A 19120-nucleotide genomic window follows, 5' to 3' on the forward strand; every position below is an offset into this window, starting at 1 on the left:
CTATCTGAATTCAAATCCAGCCTCGGACGGGGAGAATCATATAACCGTGGTTGCCTCAGTTTCTTTATGTGTAAAATGGCCTGGAGAAGGAAATGGCAAACCAATATCTTTGCCAAGAAAACCCCAATTAGAGTCATGGAGAAGAAGGCTAGGTGGTGCAATAGATAGAGCACCGACCCTGGAGTCAGGAGGACCTGAGTTCAAATGTGGCCTCAGACACTTAATAATTATCTAGCTGTGTGGCCTTGGGCAAGCCACTTAACACCATTGCCTTGCAAAAACTTAAAAATGAAAAGAGAGAGAGAAAGGACCTGACTGAACAACGGCAAGAGATGCTGTGCTGCATAACTTTGAATTATTTTATCTCCTTTATGGGCTGAAGCCATTCTAATTCCTGAGCCCTCAGCAGACCAATTTTAACTTGTTCAGAACCAAGTTTCTTGTAATAATAGCCTACAAAGAGAGCTTAAAGGTTTACAAAATGCTTGCTCCAAACAGCTCTATGAGATAGTGCAGGCACTAAAACCCCATTGTTGTAATAAGAGAACTGAGCTATCATGGGATAAAAACAATTTGTCCCTGGTCACAACCCATGTAAACAGTTTTCAGTTTTTGTTGAGTCTATCTCTTGGAGCAATATATTTTCTATCTTATCTCTCTTTTCTCCACTTTTCAGTCAAGCCCCTAGCTCAGACTCTCATTACCTCTCAATTTGAACTGTTGCAACAGTCTCCTAATTTTTCTCTTCTGAAGTTTTGGTATAAAGATAAGAAAAGGGGCAGCTAGGTGGTGTAGTGGATAAAGTACCAGCCCTGAAGTCAGGAGTACCTGGGTTCAAATCCAACCTCAGACACTTAATAATTACCTAGCTGTGTGGCCTTAACCCTGTTTGCCTTACAAAAAAAAATAATAATTTTTCTTTCTATTCCTTTCCTTTTCCTTCCTCCAACTGAACAAAAAAAGGAAAGAAAAAGAAATTCCTCATAACAAATATACATAAGTAAAGGATATTCTTGCTTTAGGCATGTCCAAAAATATGTTTCAATCTGCACCTATCTTAGGAGAGAATCAAGCGTGCTTCTACCTAAGTGATTAGTATATCATCAGTCTTTCTTGTTCTAAGGAATTATACAAATCTAATTGATCACTGCCTCTTACTCATGATGAAGGACTGGGTAAAGGATAGTATAGGAATAACATTTTAGTTCTTTGAATATTCCTTAAGCACAAACTATTTGCCTAGAATTGTACTAATCATAGTGGAAGACACACATTCATCTCTCTCTCTCTCTCTCTCTCTCTCTCTCTCTCTCTCTCTCTCTCTCTCTCTCTCCCTCTCGATATAAAAGTAACCTATCCCTCAAACTGAAGTATCTCAAAGTTATATAAATTTATAAGCTGGGGATTTTGAGTCCCAGAATGGTGCATTGTTTGACACAAGGTGGTGCTGTTTCTAGACTTCTTAAAAATACTTGCGCATAAAAATAAATGGAATTTTAGTGAATAGATTTTTTTATTTCTAACAGGTCCTTTAAAAATGCAGTGTCTTCATGAAGAATTTTTAAAAATACTATCATATACATCAAACATGTTGCAAATAGCATTTCATTCAATCTATCCCATAACCAATCAGTTGCTAAATGTTGTTGATTTTATTTCTAAAAAACTATTATGTCTGTGCTTTCTCTCCACTCACATAACTACCATCCAAACTCCTCTTATCTGGGTTATTGCAATAACCTACCTGTACATCAATCTGCAGTATCTCCTTGCCCTAACTCATCTTTCTCACAGCTACCAAAATGATATTAGTGTAAGGGGGACTGGCCAATGAAGGCCCAATCCTGAGAGCATGTGCAAGGGACCCACATGGTTATGGATGAACCTGTTTCTGTTTATGTATAATGCAGGAGCCAAAGAGTCCACTTCAGAGTGTATACAAAGATTCTGTGACTGCTTCTGGTCTTCACAGTGAAGAGGGGTCTTTAGGTAGACTGATAAATGATCTCTCAGATGTATGTATAATGAGTGTTCAGTTTTTGTTGAGTATGTCTCTTGGAGGAATACATTTTATATCTATCCCCCTTTTCCCCACTCTTCAGTCATGCCCCTAGCTCAGGCTCTCATTTCCTCTCAATTTGAACTGTGGCAACAGCTCCTAATTTTTCTCTTCTGAAGTTTTGGTATAAAGATAAGAAGAAATTATAGTCATTATTTTTTAAAATAATTTTTCTTTCTATCCCTACATTCAAAAGCTGCCATGCCAACTTGGGAAGGCTAGTAAGGGTATGGCCCTCCTAGGCAAGTCTGAACCCAGGATTAAGCATGTCATGTTTGTATATTCTCTGCATCAGCATGGGGCCTGGTGAACTTCCAAAGGTCAAAGGAACCAAAGTTCAGTGGCAGGATCCCATACCAGAGTTTGCCAGTAGCTGAGCCTGGCATAGCATCACAGCCCAAAGGAATAAATTGCTCAATTAACCTAACCCAACAAGGGACCTTGGTCTCCCAGTCCTCCAAAAAAGGAGTGAATTATCCAGAAGCTATGAACTTTGTAAGGGAATAGCAGTCACTTTATCTTTGAACCCATTCTTTCCAAAGACAGATGATGAAGGAGAGATTATACTCAAGGGGATATTTTTGTACTTTGGTTCTTGCTATATCTTTTTGTTTTTGTTTTGTTTTTAGCTTTTTGCTAGGTAATGGGGTTAAGTGACTTGCCCAAGGACACACAGCTAGGTATTTATTTAAGTGTCTGAGGTCAGATTTGAACTCAGGTACTCCTGACTCCAGGGCTGGTGCTCTATCCAAAGTGCCATCTAGCCACCCTTGCTATATCTTTGTAAAGGCAAATATCCATCTATGAAAGCTATTTTATTTAAGTTGGGGGTGCTAATCACCGAGTTAATGATATAAAGAAGTTATAAACTAACTATTGATTGATATTGGAAAGAACACACCAGAATGTGTACTCAGACCAATAGCATTAGAAAGCTGCCTCAAAGCTTCAGGGGTGAAGGGGAGATGCTGACTAGTTGGATGGTTCAGTAAACAGAACCTGCTGTCATAAAGAGCTGAATTCAAATCTACCCTCACACATTAGGCAAGCCACTTAGCCTCAGTTTCTTCAGAGATAAAATGGAGATGATAATAATAGCAGCTACCTCTCAGAGTTGTCTGGATCCAATGAGACAGTAGTTGTAAAGCCTTAATAAAGTGACTGACACAGAGTTGTTATTGTTGGTCCTCCATTCTCAAAGTTAAGGCCATGACATCAGGGAGGTGCTGTCATGACATTCAAGTGAATTGGATTTGAGTGAGGGATTGTTGTGCTAAGTCACAGTCTCACTTTCTCTTCTGGAGTTTTCTGGGTCCAGTGGCCAGATGTGAATCAGGACAACTGGAAATGATCCTGGATGTGAGGCACTCAGGGTAAAATGACTTGTCCAAGGTCACACAGTATCCAAGTTCCAGATTTGAATTCAAATTCTGATGACTCCAGGACTGGTATTTTAACCACTGTACCATCTAACTGCTCCAGTAGACCCTATCTAATTGTTTATTCCATTCTTTTCCATGTAGATAAGCTGCTCTCTGTCCTGACTTGCCAGGACAGGTATGACTTAAGATAAAGACCACCACTTGCCTGCATAAGAAACCCTTGCCTGCAGAGTAAAATATAAGCCCTTACCTTTGCCTTTTAAAGTTTTTCTCAAAGCCTCCTCAACCTATCTTTCCAGGCTTACTGCACATGGCTAAATTTTATTCACTCTTGGTTGTGGTCAAACTAGCTTGCTTTCTATTCCCCATACACAACAGTCTCTTCACAGCTTGTCCCTCTTGTCTGACCTGCATTCCCTCTTAACCTCTGCTTTTAGAACCCCCAACTCCCTTCAAAGTTTAACTCAAATGCCAACTCCTCCAGGAAGCCTATGATGTTTCCCTCATTGCTAGTGCCCTTCTCCAGAAATTACTTTGTGTATATATTTTGTGTGTATATATATATATATATATATATATATACATATATCATATTTTTTTTACATGTTGACCTCCTACTCCATACCCAAATGAAGGTAAACTCCTTAAAGTCAGAGGTCGTTCTATTGCATTTAACATGCATGGAAAAATACTTTTCAAATAAATGGATGAAGCAAGGGTTCCATACATGATTAATTCTTGGCTATCATACTGCTTTTGACCAAATCCCTCTTCTAAGGCAAAATTTTATCTGTTGTATTCAGCCTTTACAATCATAATGGAGAAGACTGTTTTTCTTTTCTGGCCTTGGGTAGCTTATTAACCTGGTCCAGTATGCAAGACTCTCTAAGGAACACTGAGGGAATATACATAGAAACATGCAGAGAAGTACACCCAAAAAAGTCTGGTTCTTGTGTCCATCTTGCTTTGATGCATGCAACAAGATGTTCCCTTTTGTCTACTCTTCCTTGGCAAACACTGTATGCTACATAAACAGCATCAAGAAGATTGTTCTTAAATAGCACCAGGGAAAGTTCTATTATTATTTGTCAGAAGCTACCTCCAGTATGGGAGGAAGGTTGGAACATTCTTTAGGGCTGTTGCCTACAACTACTGCCTTGCCATCCTAAAAGCTCAGCTAAGCTACCTTTCTTGAAGGACTAACAGCATATACTTGTCATGGTCTAGTCAATAGTCATATTCTTTATAAATAAATTTTTGTGACTCTGTCCTTTAAACCAGATCTGTTTTCTCTTTGAAATTTTGCTTAACACTGTTATTTCTTATTTCTATTTTTCATATCATCCTCCAAAACTAGTTTTAGTAGTCATAAAACAATTTTTAGGAGTCATTCCTAATTTAGCTACATGTATAGTGAGACCATACACCTGTGAAAATAAGTAATGAGTTTAGCACAAAGCTAGAAGAAAAGAAAAAGATAAATGGTGTATTAAAATAACTCCATTAAAGCAATGTTAACAGATTTAAATAATTTATTAATGACAAGAAATGGAAAATTTGGAAAAAAGGACATAGATAACAATTACAAGAATTTCATGAAGCTTTGCTAGTATAGATCAATAGTCATAATAAAAATACCAAAGAGCCCAAAAGTATTATAGTCAGTAAATATTTGATTTCCTTGACAAATAGAGAGCAATGACAAAGGCAATACTAGTTTAGAATATAAATACATTTGTAAAAATCCTACAGATTATAATGATGCATGATTCTGAACAGTTGCCTCAAAAACATGAGAAGCAATACAGGATAAGACTAGTTTAAAGAAAATTTTATGACATATCCAGCTAAGCAAAGTAATACTAAGGACATTTAAAGATGAGAATAGAAGGAGAGGGGAAAATATCTACAAAAATTTTATAACATTGTTTTCATTGTCAAGGAATTATGAGAACAATAAAGAGACAAATATATTGTCTTGTGTTCTGAGTAAGGCCTTCCTTGTTTATGCACCTGTCCTTGCATGTTTTTGTGTGTGCCTCCTTTTCCCACTGATGTTGTATTGGATTTCTGGTCAACTGTTCCTTAGGTTTATGGGAAAAAAATTGTTGCTATTTTTTTTCTGTTCTTTTTCATTAAATACTTTTGATTTTAACAAATTTTGTTGTTCAGATGGCTAGTAAAGGTAAGGTTATTGATAGGGGCTGATGAGTTATGGTTTCTTAGTGGATATAGATACATAAAATACCCTTCATTTTGGGTAACCTGTATAATGCCCCAGGTGTCATATGTTTTCTGTATCAATAGCTACTAATAGAACAAGGGCAGCTAGATGGTTCAATGGTTAGAGCACTGACTTTGGAATCAGGAGGATGGGAGTTTGAATCCAGCCTCAGAAGTTTACTACCTGTGTGACCTTGGGCAGGTCACTTAACCCTGATTATCTGGCATCCAGGACCATCTCCACTGGATCCAGATGGCTCTGGAGAAGAAAGTAAAGTTGGTGACTTAGCACAGCACCTCAATGTGCTTGTCATGGCATCACCTCCCTGATGTCATGATCTTCTTCAGGAATGAAGGACAAGACAGATTACTAATAGAACAATAATTGTCAACAATGACTGTCATGAGGTGAACCATGATATGTGGAAGTCACAAAAGTTGGAAACCACTGACCTAGATGACCTGTAAAGTCCTTTATAATAACACAATTCTGATTACCAAGTCTCTTTATAATAGTGCAACACCAAAGAATGTAGCTGTATATCAATAGAACAGATGGGTCAAGAGTGACCGAGATGAGAGTCTGACTAGGTAGGAAATATCTATTTGATCATTATAGATCAAACAGGCAACAGATTGAAACCATTGAGTCAGCTAGAATTTCAAGAAGACAACAAATAGGTAACTGGTTGAATTCAAGGAGTCAGCAAAACAAGGAAGGAAGAGCTCTAGAATCTGGTAGGAGAGGGGAGTTGGTGGTGTGGAATCCAGAGGTAGTGATATAATCCTTGTGTCAGAGACTGTCTCATGTTATAATGGACCTGGGTACAATGAAAGACACTTATTTATTTAATCTATGGCTTCTCTGAAGAAAACCTGAAAATATCTATTTCAATTTTGGGGAAGGGATGGAATTCACAATATTACAGAGAAAAGTTTTGTTTTGAAAAGATACTTCACTCCATTAGTTAAGGGCTTTAGAATCCTTAGCCCTAAAAATGTATAGCATAAAGTTGGAGATGGCAGCATGATACAGTGTAAAGAACAAGGATTGGAATCAGAGGAATTGATTTTCATAATTTACTTTTGATACTTACTGTGTGATCTTGGGCAAGTCATTTAATCTCCTGAGCCTGTTTCTCCATCTGTAATATGAGTAAGTTGTCAATTGATAAATTATTAAAGGATATGAAAAGAAAATTTTCTCAGGAAAAAAATCCAAGCCATTTAAAAATGCTCCAATTCTTCCAACTAATAGAGAAATACAAATTAAAGCAACCATGAGATTCAACCTCATATTTATTCAATTTGGCAAACTTAAAAAAAAGGAAAACAACAAATGTAAGAGATACTGCAGGAAAATAAATTAATGCATTGTTGGGGACCTATGAATTGGTCTAGTCATTCTAGGAAAAAATTTGGAACTATGCCACAAAAGTTACCTAACCATCCCTACCATTTAACCCAACAATAACAATACTAGGAATGTACCCTAAAAAGATCTAAGAAAAAGGAAAAGGACTCATACATATATATATGCATACAAAAGTATTTATTGCAATTATTTCTGCAGTACAAAGAACTGGAAATTAAAATGTTGCCCTTCATTTGGGAAATGACTGAACAAATTATGTTATATGAATGTGATAACTTTATATGGAGATTTATATGAATAGATTCAGAGTGAAGTAATCAGAACCAAACAAAATTATATAATAACAACAATTTTGTAAAGAAAAACAACTTTAAAACATTTAGGAATGCTAATCAACACAATAACCAATTACAATTTGAGGATTCATGATGAAACACTTTCCACCTCTTGAGAGATGATGGATTCATAGTACAGATTGAGACATATTTTTTAATGTAGCCAATTTAGTAATTTGTTTTACTTGAATATGAATATTTCTAAACTCTGAAAATAGCATTTTTCTATTGAGTGATGTCAGAAAGTTGATTAGAAAGGATTTAGAAAAGAATAAGAAAGGGAGTAGGAATACAAAGTGTTCTGCATATACTTGATAATAAGAGTTTATTGAATTTAATTCCAACCTTTTACACATTATTATATTCACTGGCTAGGTAATGCAGACATTTCTGCTTTAATTTATTGCCAGAGGGATTCTCTTTTCATATCGGTTAGGACACTGGAGCTGTATTGGGGCACACTGGGCAGGGACCTAACTGATGGGCCCAACTTCTTATCCTTCCCTATCCCCACCTCCATAGAAACCTTTCCATGTAACCAATAAATACAGTCAAGCAAAACAAACCCATAGATTGGCCATATCTGAACATGTATGTCTAACTCTACTTTTACTTTTCTGGTAAGAAGGGGGACACATGCTTCCTGCAATCTGACCTCAACTATTATGAGATCCATTCTTACTTTTCTTCAGGTACTTGTCAAGGTCTCACTATCACCCTAAACTACTCTCTGATCAGGATTCTAAACTGAAATTCCTCTCTGACCATGGAATCTTATCTTTCTTTCCACTTGTCCCACTCCCCTATTTCTCCTTTTCTTGTTCTTCAATCTCACCAAAATTTTGAGTTCCTTTATTTCTCCCTATTCTAGTAATCGGTTCATTCTGTTCTGTCCTCCATTTCATCTTGACTCAATACTGATACTAAGTGATTCCACAATATTGATTCTAATACTTCAATCTCCTCCACCCTTTACTCCTTTCCATCTTTCCCACTCAAGTAATTGTCAATCCCCTCCCCTATTGATGATGGAAGAAACCAACAATTCTTACTGATTCCAGATGTGAGTCTAGTACAGGTTTATAGAACTTTATCCCAAGGTCCCAAAGGCATCTATCTTTAGGTTTATACCTCCTTCTTAATTTCATAGGGAATACTTCATTCCTTGGAGATTCCTGGCTACCACCCTCAGAATATTCTTGCTATGATGCCCATTTCCTAATGCCCAGTTCCTCAGCTGCCAAAAAATGATAAAGGACCATACTTTTTTTTTTTTAGGTTTTTGCAAGGCAAATGGGGTTAAGTGGCTTTCCCAAGGCCACACAGCTGGGTAATTATTAAGTGTCTAAGGTCAGTTTTGAACTCAGGTACTCCTGACTCCAGGACTGGTGCTTTATCCACTGCGCCACCTAGCTGCCCCAAGGACCATATTTTCTGAGGAAACAACTGAGTCCTCCTAGAAGGATTATATATCTGTACTACTCTCCAAATCTGCACTCACACCTGTAAATTGATTCCACCTGGGCTGGCTGATACCCCAGGTATCAAGGTTTCTTGAAGTTCCATATTTCCACACTCATAAAACTATAGTTAACAAGTTCCCACTGCTGTTCTTCCCTTTAATTGTCAGCCAGAAGACATCATTTCAAAGCAAAGGCATTTATTATAATATTAAGGATAGTGGCTAAAAAATATTTCTCCCATAAAACTGGGGTGCATTCTAACAAAGCCACCAAGGTCCATGGAACTAGTGGGCATTAATGAGTTTTACAAACAATGATAGAAAAGAACCCATGTATATAATTCATACCATGTAATTTGCAACTGATTTTGTAAGGTTTGGTGTTTTCTTTTGGACTTCTCACACAGTTATTTTCCGGGCAGAATGTGCTAGATGGGTTACTCAGCTGAACTCATCAATTTGTTTTTATCTGCAGTTCAACTTGATTGCCTGAGATTTTTCTTGGTTGAATCCATAGATGGCTTTATTCGTACTTGTAAAAAGTTCAACTCATTGAAGCTACTGGAAAGCTGCTTCAGTGTGTCTGTCTATAGAAGAGGGTATGTGTCTCTGCTCCCTAATGAATATTGTATCTCTTACTGATTAAATAGATCTGCTTCAAAGCCCTGTGGCCAGGATGGAGGAGAGATAGGAGAGGAGAAATAAATCTCTCTCTCTAATCACTAATGTTTCCATCTCATGGGCCAGATTCTTTCTCAACTTTTGGGTCCTACCTGAATTGTCTGCAGAGCTTTCTTTATGGGTGATCAGGAAGGTAAATGGGGTTTACCAGTCCAGTGATGCCACATCTTTCAATTCTGAAATGTTTAATACATGTCATCTGTGTTTATGCCCTGGGGAAAAAGGGATCATTTGGTCAGGGATTATCTCCCCCTTTCACATAACTATGATATTTTCCTCTGCATTGACAAATACCACTCCTTTGTTCCCTCAAATAAATTTTCCCAGACAGTTATAGTCCAATTGCACTGACCAACTTGCTGTTTCTGAATTACATTTATTAAACTCTCAGTCACAAAGAGCATTATTTTTATTTGTTGAACTAGAGAATATAAGAAAAACTAAATGGTAACTAGATAGGTAATTTAATCATTTTTATCAATAACACCAGCATTATAATAGACTAGACAATTAGGGCCATAGGGCTCATGTGTCCTTTTGAAAGAGGTGTGTTCTCCAGGGTGACAATCAACTCTGATTAGGTAACAAGTAATGAGAGAATGAATATGACATTAAAGGACTGAGAGTGCTATGATGTCACCCTGGGCAGAGCAATTATCTCTAAATCCAAACCACTCCTAGCCTTGAGCAATTTAGATTTAAAGTTTTGTCTCCATTCAATTTAGACACCAAAGTTTGATTGAGTGAAAGCCATCACTCTTCTAAGGTTGGATAAGGTCAGATAGAGGAGGTTATTGCAATGAGGTCTTGTGAGGATAGAAAAAGGGGGAAATCTGAATCTTCCCCAAATCAGTTGTTTTATTTTTTGGTTTTTGCAAGGCAGTGGGGTTACGTGACTTGCCCAAGGTCACAGAGCTAAGTAAGTTTTAAATGCCTGAGGCTGGATTTTAACCCACCTAGCTGTACCACCTAGCTATCCCACCAATCATTAGTAATTAATGCTAGTTATTTCTCTTACAAAGAAAGGCAAAAGCAATTCCTATCCTCAATAAGCTTACATACTAATGGGGGGAGACAAAATGTAAATAAAATGAATATATTATATACAGTATATCATACATAGTATACATTAAACAATAATTAGATTGTTTATATCATGTATTGAGCATTATATTATATATAACATAATACTAAAGTATCTAAATACCTATTTACATTATGTGGAAATATGTATATCTGTACATATAGACATATATATATATATATATATATATATATATGTATATATACAGAATAGAAGCAAAATAACCTTGGTGAAGAAAGTACCAAGGCCTCTTGCAGAAGGTGGGTTCTCAATTGAGATGTGAAAGAAGCCAGGCCTATCAAGGTAAGACTGGAGAGACTTCCAGATATGGGGGTCATTCAATACAAAGGTATAAGATTGAGAATGAATGGTCATTGCAAGAAATAGAAAATTGGCCAGTGCAGTTGGACTGAAGAATGTATGGAGGGAAGGTATAAGGTACAACGAGGTTCTAAAGGTAGGAAAGTACCACATTATTTAGCTTTAAATGCCAAATGGGACTTTTATATTTGATTCTATAGTAGCAGGGACCCACTGAGCAAGGTGATGACATGATCAGACCTACACTTTAGAAAAATCATCTTGAAGTCTAAATGGAGGATGAATTGGTATGAGAAAAGGATTGAGGCAGAGATACCAGTTAAAAGACTTGCAATGTCTATGGAGAAATGATGAGGGTCTGATTAGAGTTGTAGTTATATGAATGAAGAGAAAAAGATAAGTTCAAGAGATATTTTTAAGGTAGAGAAAAGAATAGCTATATAGAATAAGAGAATGAAGAATTGAGGATGAGACTCAATTATGGGAACTTACAAGGACAGGTTGTAGGTAGTAATGATAGGAAATTCTGGTCAGCCAACTGTCTTATAAATATTGGTGATCATCCAGAGAAAGAAAAATAAAACAAAACCAAAAAAACCCTACCACATCTGAATGAACACTACATTCACTTTTAAAAATTTTTTTCCCTTAAGTTTTTCTTTCCTATCTCATGACTTTCTTTCTTTTCCCTTAATCCAAATTCCTCATACAGAAAAATGACTAATCCTCAAATACGTTAAACACAAATATGCACAATATTCACCAGATGGTTCACCATTGTGTGGTGGGGGTGGGAAGGGAGGGTGGATGGAAATTATATAACTTAAAAATATGCATATGCATGTGGATGAATGTTGAAAAATTTCATAGTATATAATTGGAAAAATAAAATAAAATATCAATTGGAAAAACCAATAAATATTGGTGATTAAGGACCATTTCCTTGATATCTTTAACATCTCGAGATGGTAGAGATTGAAGTGTAACCAGAAGGTACCCCACTCCTGGAACAAGTGCTTAGAGGCTCATGGTCTCTGATGTGTGTGACTCCTCTTTAATACACACACACACACACACACACACACACACACACACACACACACACACACACAAACAATCTTAATTCTGCAATCCTTCCTGGGACTCAAGCTCATTACTTGAGTAATCGCTTTTTGACTCCTCCCTTTCTCACCCACACAAGGAATTATTTGCCAATTCTTTTTGATCACACCTAGGCAATATCTTTCCAAACTATCTTCTCTCCACTCCCACAGACACCACCCTAGTTCAGGCTTTCATTACCTCTCACCTGGATCTTAATAACTGGTCTTTATCTCCTCTTCCAATTCATCTGTCACAATTGACTTTTCTAAGTTACATGTTTGATCCCTTGAAACCTCTCCCTATTCAGAGTAACTTCATTACCCACTTTATTTATTTATTTATTTGTTTGTTTGTTTGTTTGTTTTAGGTTTTAGCAAGACAGTGGGGTTAAGTGGCTTGCCCAAGGCCACACAGCTAGGTAATTATTAAGTGTCTGAGACAGGATTTGAACCCAGGTACTCCTAACTCCAGGGCCTGTGCTCTATCCACTGGACCACCTAGCTGCCCCCATTACCTACTTTAAAAAAAATATAAATTCTTGATTCTAGCATTCAAGATCCTTCTTTTCTTACCTTTGTTCATAATGCTCTTATCCATATAATCTATATCTGCCCAGTTGAATCTAAAATCCTTATTTTTGTATATATACAAGACTATGGGTAAAGGCCTACTTGTCTCCTATCTCCATTCTTTTCCTCAAGCTGTCCGCTGTTGTTGAAATGGATTCCCTATTCCCATTCCACATCTCTCTTGTAGTCCCTCTGTTCTTTTAAAACACATCTAAGTCAGTTCCTCCCTATGAAACCTTCTCTGACTGTGCCCTTCTCCTTCAACTGAAAATGATCTCTTCATCCTATATCTTATAGTATTTTGTCCTCACTCTGCAAGTTCACTTTACCTCTGAGCTTTTCACTTTGGCTGCTTCTTCTTCTTCTTTTTTTTTAATATATATTTTTCAAGGCAATGGGGTTAAGTGGCTTGCCCAAGGCCACACAGCTAGGTAATTATTAAGTGTCTGAGACCAGATTTGAACCCAGGTACTCCTGACTCCAAGGCTGGTGCTCTATTCACTGCACCACCTAGCCGCCCCAGTGCGCCACCTAGCCACCCTGGCTGCTTCTTCTGATTGACTAGTTCCTTTTAGAACCTCGATTTTAAGGCTGATGCCCAGACAATGCATGTCTTCAGACTTCTCCAGGATGAGTGTGTGTGTGTGTGTGTGTGTGTGTGTGTGTATTTACACATATTTATATTTTATATACTTTCTCTTCCATTTTCCCCATCCTACCTCCAAAAATACCATGTCTCCCTTTCCCACTCCTTTTCAGTTTTCCTTTGTGTGATATTTTCCTCCATTAAAATGTAAGTTCCTTGGGGGCAGGGATTAGCTTTCTGTTTCTATTTGTTTCCCAGTGCTTTGCCTAGCTACATATTGTGCAATATTTGCTGATCATTTGCTTTCTTCTCTATCTTTACCAGTACATCTCGAACTTGTGTACAACTCTTCTTCCTAAAACAGATCTCTACTTGGCTCACAACCCTAAATTCAGGGCAGGTCCTGCCCTAAGGCTCTGGCTCTGAAAGCTGAATGTTCACTTAAACTCTACTGACTACATGGGTCAGGGCCTAGAATGCTAGGCTTTGAGTCAGAAATCTGAGTTCAAATCCTGCTTCAGACACTAGTTATATGACCTTGGCAACTCACTTAACTGTCCTGACCTCTGAGTGCCTCATATGTAAAATGAGAAAGTAGGAGTTGACAGATGATAAGGTGAACCTACCAATTCCAAACCTATGATCTTTTATGTCCAGAATCCTGCCCTGGGCAGTTATGGCTGAATGGTAGTTGCCTCAGTCAGAAGCAGTTCTGCCTAAATTTTACTTCACACTTGCCCTGACTTCCCTTTCCCTTCCTTCCCCTGTTTTCCAATTCTAGAACAAAATTATCTTTCCAAAGTCACCCTTAGGTCCTTGAGGACAAAGGATTGCTTTACTTTTTTTTATTTCTATCCCCACATTGCTCTGCAAATAGTAAACCCTGTATAAATACTTTTTCATTCCTTCATTGTCTCCCCACTAACTTTCTTCCTCTACTTCTAGGGATAAAAAATCAATACATTTTCCCTGGAAATGATTGACAATGAATACATTTCTAAGACCCTGCTCAGAATCCCAACAGCTTAGCAAATCGAACACCTCTTTCCAGCTACCACTTCCTTATATATTGTCTTCCTCAATTAAGATGTAAACTGGGAAGACAGAAATTATATTGCTTTTTTTCATTTGCATTCCCAGATTAGCTGTCCTAGCCTCAAATCCAGGAAGCACTGACTTCTAGCTCCTCCCTGCATGACATACTGATTGTGTGACCCTGCTCTAAGATTGTAAGGTATAGAGAAGATGCCTACCTGCATGGGTAGAGTAAGTTTCTTCCTACAGGAGTTCTATTTACCCATGAAATCACCATTGCAGTCCCTGTCTTTGTCCCCAATCCCTAACACTTAGGACAATAACAGGGAAATATTAAGGACTTAATAAATGCTCATATATTTATTAACTATTAGATACTAAGTTTCTAAGAGTAAAACTGTTTTTTTTTCCCATCTCTTTTAGCATATCAGCAACATTACCTATCTGCTAGGGGTTTTCCTTGGAGTCAAGAAGACTTAGCTTGACAGAATCATTGAGTCACAGAATTTGAGATTTGGATGGAACTTTAGAAGTCATCCATAGAGTCCAAATTATATAAAAGGAATCTCTATTAAAATACAGTCAACTAGTAGTTCTCTGAGTTTCCATCCTGCCTCTAATGCATATTGTCTATGCCACTTTAACCATCAGGTAGCTCTCTAAGACTGTAAATGACAGAATCATGAGGTGCCAATCTGAGACAGAGAAATGAATTTCCACACCAGGAGCTCCAAATGGAAGGAGCTTCCATGAGAGGAGAGGAGACAGATATATGGGGGGCGGGGGGCGGGGATAGCTAGCTAGCTAGCTAGGGTGTCTTTTGTATCTCCAGGAGTCTGTCAACGGCCAGATCTTTCCAAGTACATTCAGGTTACTTGTGTATATCTTCCCTTCTGGTAAAAGAAATGTCTCAACACAAATTTTCGATCAAAGCCTATGATTTTGGAACCTCTTTGATTTATTAATTGTCACACAGAGTCCTTGGTTTACAAATAGAAAATTTTAAGAACCAAATTAATTATATACAATCCAGTTTTAAAAGACTTATTTTAAAGCACTTGGCATTACTTTATTTCCCCCATTTGGAAGATGTTGTTCCACTAAGAAAAATAACTTCCATAAAGTAATTATTTTTGGAACAGTATGAATCTAGAGGGTGGTTTATAAATCAGTTTTAATCTTTTGCCTATGTTTGAAAGAAACAGAAAGAGAAAAAATTGTATTGCTCTTGAAAATTAACAAAAATAAAAAAAAAATTTTAAAGTAGATCACAGGTCATCTTTCTTTGAATGTATTTTTTTATACTGATCATCTGACATAATTATTGGAATTTATCATGTGGACCAAGACATAAGAAAGGACAACTATCCTTTTTCATTTAGATATCAGTTTCCAGGTAAGGCTAGATGGATGACCAAATATATTGAGCCAAATTTTAAATCTTCCAGGCTAGATATTTCCAAATGTCATATTTGAGAAATCAAGTTAGAAAAACCAATCTCAGAATATATTGATAATTGCTTTCCCCACCTTTCTCAATGATCCTGTCCCCCCACAAATATCCATGAACCACACAGGGTTGCCTGCCTTATAGAAAGTGGTCCAACCTAAATATCCTTGATACCTGGATTACAGACTCAGAAAGCCATTTTCAATCTCATACTCTTTAATGGAATTTTCCTATAATCATACAGAGATTTAACTCTAAACTTTATTATCTAAAGGATCAAAATATGCCATTTGGAGACATCTTATCATGGTAACAATAATATCACATAAAAATTTCACAACATTCTATTGTTGCTCATAAGGACTGTGCTTAAAAAATGAAATATAAACTGGGATGAAAAAATGTATCGATAATCCTAACTGCCTCTTGAAACAGACTTTATAAAAATGTGTTTATAGTAGAATGTTTAGTTATTAATCATGTTTAAAAAATAGACATAAATACAAGTCTTTGATTTTAGAATTCTTTTGAACAATTAGAACATCTTAGATCACTTAAAAAAATTTCAACAGGTGTTGCTAATTTCAAATGTAACACATCAGCCAGGCTTTCTACTTACAATTATTACAGTAACTTTAAGTGCTTCTATCCAATGACAAAATATTTCATAAATAATAAACTTCCACTTTTTAATTTACTTGAAAAATAGAAACTTTTCTATGAAACCTATAAGCAAGGACATAGTTTAATCAGGTGAACAAGACCTAGGAAAACTCCAACAGAAACATTCAAGGCTCACTTCATTACAAAAGAGAATTCCAATTTATTTTGAGTCACAGTTCACTGAGAACAGAAGGATTAGCAACAATTAACTTCAGCTGAGTCAAAACAAAAACTCTGCATCAAAAAACCAGTACAATGAAAATATACAGGGTTCATTAATCAAAGTTGGAATAGTTGAAGCAAGCTTGACAATTATAATTACATTCTTATTTTGTGGAAGGAATTTACCAGATTTCTACAACTCGGATACTCTTCCTCAAGTAAAACACTCAAAGTAACCCCAAATATTCAGTTCAGAGATGAGGTAATTAAAGACATGTAGATGAGGGGCAAGGTTCAAAGATTTCATCCTTTCAGGCTAGCCCAGGGATCCATTGTTTAGTTAAAAGGACTTGCCTGGGGAAATCCTTGTCATGGAGGGACAAGGGACTTTACTACAAGTTTATTGATCTCGTCTCAAGAACTTGAAAACTAGGATGGGGTTGGGGCATACATTGCTTTGAGCAATGTAAGATACATGGTCAGTGCAAAGGGAACAATTTATTAATTATTAAATATATTTCCCTGTCCAAAATGTTTCATCTACTACATGCCCCAATAATTCGAATTAAAAAATTCACAATTTTCAAACAACCTTAAGTCAAATTCCTTTACTAAATCCCTAATTTTGTTTAACCCCAGGGGTATTCTCCTTTCAAAGAGTTCCACATCTTTCCCTTATTTGTAATAATTACAAAACACTCTTGTAGGCATGCAGTGGCCTATGCTATTATAGAAACAACATAAGTGATCATCTCTGACCACCCCAAGGAAACTAGTTTTTAAATTCCAATCAGATCAAGCCAATAAAAACTTGTCAGAGGAAAGGCAATAAGGGCCATAACTTTAGGACAGATACAGTGTTTATAATTAACTACAATTTTAAATTCTCAAATGATTAGTTTATAAGAGAATCTTTCCTTTAATAATCCTGTTAAATTTACCAGGATTTCTTAATATAACAATTAGAACCCTCAAAATACCATGATCACAATTATGCTTTCAAAAATGAAGAAAAAAGCCTTTAAGTTAATACAATATATTTTAGTAGGGCATGAATCAGCCCAAACACATATATATGGTTTTCCAATTAAAAAGTAATATCAAGGGTGGCTAGGTGTCATAGTGGATAAAGTACCGGCCCTGGAGTCAGGAGTACCTGGGATCAGGAATACCTGGGTTCAAATCCGGTCTCAGACACTTAATAATTACCTAGCTGTGTGGCCTTGGGCAAGCCACTTAACCCCGTTTGCCTTGCAAAAACCTAAAAAAAAAATAATATCAATTAACAATAGGAAGTCCTGTTCCTTTTTCCTTTTCAGGGCTGAATCTTGGCTCTGAAAAACTACAGATTTTTGTTTCTGAAACCAACTATGATTTGTGACTTGCTTTAAGAAACTTCCTTTATATAGTTATCTCAAACCCTTTCTTCTACTTAAATCCAATTTACTAACTGGGTTTCTAAAGGCAAAGATTATCCTTATAGTTTCTAACTAAAGCCAAGATATTTATACTATTAAAAATTCCCTAGCAAGGAGCTGGGCCCTGAAATCTTAAAAATGATGTCATCCTTAGATGGTAATCTATTTTTGCTTATTAATTTTGAATTAGCCTCATTAAAGCAATTAAATTCAAACTCCAAACAAATAAAAGTAGTAATTCACAATTTAGGACTTTCATTTCATTTAGATCAGGTTAGAAACAAACTCAGTTAGTGGCAGCTAAGTGACATAGTATATAGAGCACTGGTCCTAGAGTCAGGAAGACCTGAGTTCAAATTTGACCTCAGACACTTAATAATTTTTAGCTGTGTGACCTTGGGCAAGTCACTCTTAACCCCATTGTCTTAAATAAATAAAAATTTAAAAAAAAATAATATCGTCTATTAAAAAAAGTAATGGGCTTGTTGCCCATGGATCTTATTTCCCAACTGTTGTCAGAGTTTTAGAATAATAATTTATCATAGAGGGAACAGAGCAAGATATGTGCAGCCAGTTTAACAGAATAGGAAAAATAAAATTCTAAGAAAGAATTCTATTTTTTTCCCATTTTACAATTGAGAAAAAAAATCATAGGAGAAATTAACATGAGAAAGAGAGAGAACCCTACTAGTCAATCAGACCAGAACTTAACAAAAGTTAGGAAAAAGAAAAACAAAAACCTTTTCTCTTTCAAAAACAACAGAATTTTCAGGAAAACCTGTCCTATGGCACCAAACCATGAGTTTTGGGAAAAGAAAATGATCCAATCTGAAGAGGGAAATTGACCAGTCAAGGCACAGAAACCGAAAACAAACCTGACCAGGCAGTGGCAGCTAGGTGGCACAGTGGATAGAGCACCACCCCTGGAGCCAGGAGTACCTGAGTTCAAATCTGGCCTCAGACACTTATATGACCTTGGACAAGTCACTCAACCCCATTGCCTTAAATAAATAAAAATTAAAAAAAAAACAACCTGACCAGGCAGAGATAGCTGAGAGCCCAGTTCTGTCTGTACCATATGGAGCACACAATTTAAAACAACTAAACTGAAGCAGAGCACCTCAAGTCAGAGAGGCCCCCAAACTCCAGGGAAAACCCACATTGCTCTCACACTAGAGGGTCCTCAAAACACAACACAGATATAGACAATG

This window comes from Macrotis lagotis, chromosome 4 (genome assembly GCF_037893015.1).
Source record: "Macrotis lagotis isolate mMagLag1 chromosome 4, bilby.v1.9.chrom.fasta, whole genome shotgun sequence".
NCBI classification, from domain to species: domain Eukaryota; kingdom Metazoa; phylum Chordata; class Mammalia; order Peramelemorphia; family Peramelidae; genus Macrotis; species Macrotis lagotis.